Source organism: Peromyscus californicus, unplaced genomic scaffold (genome assembly GCF_007827085.1).
Source record: "Peromyscus californicus insignis strain IS unplaced genomic scaffold, ASM782708v3 Scaffold_13__1_contigs__length_99412109, whole genome shotgun sequence".
Taxonomy (NCBI): Eukaryota; Metazoa; Chordata; class Mammalia; order Rodentia; family Cricetidae; genus Peromyscus; species Peromyscus californicus.
This window is the reverse complement of record NW_026294424.1, coordinates 77,682,642-77,685,404: the sequence shown is the minus strand read 5'-3', so window position 1 is coordinate 77,685,404 and position 2,763 is coordinate 77,682,642. Positions and strand designations below refer to the sequence as shown.

The following is a 2,763-nucleotide window of genomic DNA, read 5'->3' as shown; positions in this document are numbered from 1 at the left end:
CGTTGACCAACAACAACAACAACAACAGAATGTAGAGCAAGGTCAGATCTTTAAACTTACCTGCTTTCTGATACATAATTTCAAGTGAAAGGACAGATTAAAAAAATGAAATTAACAACCCATGTAAAATATACAAAATACTTACAAATAAGAAAAAAGAAGCTTACTATTTTGAGAACATTCATATAGACTACATGTTTCATCGGCATAATTCAGAATTCTACTACTAAATAAAAATTAGCATTAGTGAGCACATACTTACCTAGCAGGGGAGATACAAATATCGTGAAGATGGGTTTCCTAGGGTGAGGATAATTCACTCAGGATGTGCTAACCCTTGCAATTTCCCCAAATTCAGGAAACTCAACTACATAATTTGTGGTAGTGAGGAACTGTATTCATGCTCTCTCCTTACAAATAAATGAGAAAAAAAAAAAAGATTGGTGAGCACATGTAGCATGCTCAGATAGGAAAGAAAACGGTTAGGTAAACCCAGTCTACCTACTCTGCCAATGTCTGTGTATCAGTAGTCTGGATTTCACACAACTGTCCGATGATCTGTAGAATATCATGCTATGTTGTATTATGTACAACTGGTATTTATTCATGGAATTTTGTTTTTTTATTTGCTTACTCTTCACTTACTTTGTGTGTGTGCGTGTGTGTGTGTGTGTGTGTGTGTGTGTGTGTGTGTATGTGTGTGTGTGTGTGTGTGTGCGTGTGTGTGTGTGTGTGTGTGTAGTGTGGTTCTACATGTGTGTGTGTGTAACTTTCTGAAGAGGCCAGAGCTAGGCATAAAGGATCCTGCTCTACCAGTCTCCCCCTATTTCTCTAAGAAAGGATTTCTCACTAAACCCGAAGCTCACCATTTTAGATAGCATAGCTGGGCAGAGATGTCTCTGGAACTACAGACTTCAAAAAAGTAGTTTTTCCATATGTATACAAATGTATTAAAGGAGTTTTTATCATTATTTTTTAACTTTCTTTTTATGTATTCCTTGCATCTTTCACATCATGCCTCACAACCCCATCCTTTCTCACACTGCCCACAGAATAGAACAAAATAAAATTTAAAAGAAGAAAGGATTTTTAAAAAGGGAGGAAGGGAAAATCTCACCATAGAAGCTGCAGTGTGACACAGTGAGTCACACAGTAAATCCCTTTATTCATACATTTTTACATGTAGGCTTTCATGGCAAAGAATCACTGGTCTACTTCAAGACCTCCGTTCTCTGCTACATCATCAATGCTGAGCCCTCACTAGGACTCTCCTGCTTTCACATCCCCAGAGTCAGTCCCGCTCTACTGTGTTGTCCAGGAGTGGTGTTGGGGCCACTCTCTGGAGTGCTGCAGCTGATGAGGGGCAGAAACAGCTCTCCCACTCTTTTGACCTCAGGCCCAGCTCTTCCACCTGCCTCAGGCCTTGATGGGCAGGGACAGAGAGGGCATCTCTGTCCCACCCATGCTAACACATGACAGATGCATAATGGAGGCAGGTCTTCCATACTCACTATTTTGGGGCTGACTGTCCACACCTCTGACAGCAGGTCCAGCTCTACTGTGCTGCCCAGGTGCGGTGGAGGGTCCACTTTCTCCAGTGCTGCAGCTGGTAAGGAGGATGATCACCTTGCTCATCTGCTGCAGGCAGTCAGGGGTGGAGTATAAAGCGGTGCATCTCTACTCCACCCACATCTCCACATGACAGACAAGTAGTGGAAATGGGTCTCACAGCTTTGGGGCTAGCTAAACCAGAACTCTGCCAATAGGTTTGACTCTTTTGTGCTGCCCAAGTGAGGTGCGGGGCCTGTTTGCCCAGTGTTGCAGCTGATGCCAAGCCAGCTCTCCCACTCACCTTGGGCCTTGATGGGCAGGGGTAAGGGGGAGGGAGGGAGAGTATCTCTCCCACACCCCTGCCACCATAAGACAGGTGAGTAGTAGGAAGAGCTCTCCCATGACCACAACTTTGAGGCTGGCTCATGTACACCTCCACCAACAGAGTCAGTTCTATTGCGCTGCCCAGGCGAGGTGCAGGGGAAAGAAAGAAAGAAAGAAAGAAAGAAAGAAAGAAAGAAAGAAAGAAAGAAAGAAAGAAAGAAAGAAAGAAAGAAAGAAAGAAAGATGTGAAAAGAATGTAATTGACATCCAGTAGTACCTCTAAGTAGCAAGCAGTGATAAGAGTGACTCACTCTACAATGAGTAAATGAAATACATAGTTCTATCTCCAGGGATACAATACAACCATTGTTCCTGATGAAGAGAATGGTGGAATCATGACTTGGGAAATGTTGTCTATGCTCAAAGACAACATAAGTCTTCAACTACATTGAAGTTACATTGCCTACTTCCTTTTGTAGTTATGAAAACACCATTTAGTCAAACTTCAGTAAATACTTAGAAAAGGTCCATACACTATTGAAGCACTGTGGATACAAGATGTAAAGAAAAAAAACTCAGAAACAAAGTCAAATAATATGAGCTCATAGTTGTATCAGTCTAGTCATGTCTAGAGGACATTGTTTCCTTAATTCAAAGCATCAAAATCCCTGCAGGGAGAAAGAAAAGAAACCACAAAGTCCTGTCTCTAAGCAAGAAACTAGCTACAGTTGAAACTTGCTTGGAAAGGCAAAAATCAGTTTTCTCTGATGGAATGTCACTGGACATACCAACCATTCCAGGGCAGGCTAGGGGCCCAGAAGCAAGAAGTTGGCCAACAAAAAATTGACCCCATGCTTTGCTTTGTTGTTTGTGAGATTTTTTTGTTAT

At 42.2% G+C, this 2,763-nt stretch overlaps 1 non-coding gene across 1 annotated transcript; it reads left to right on the top strand.

Moving 5' to 3' along the window:
- The first annotated feature begins 254 nt into the window (after window positions 1-254).
- On the top strand, window positions 255-414 carry LOC128109213 (U1 spliceosomal RNA). Its single transcript, XR_008217750.1, has one exon. It is a non-coding gene; the product is annotated as a U1 spliceosomal RNA (small nuclear RNA).
- The last annotated feature ends 2,349 nt before the right edge of the window (window positions 415-2,763 follow it).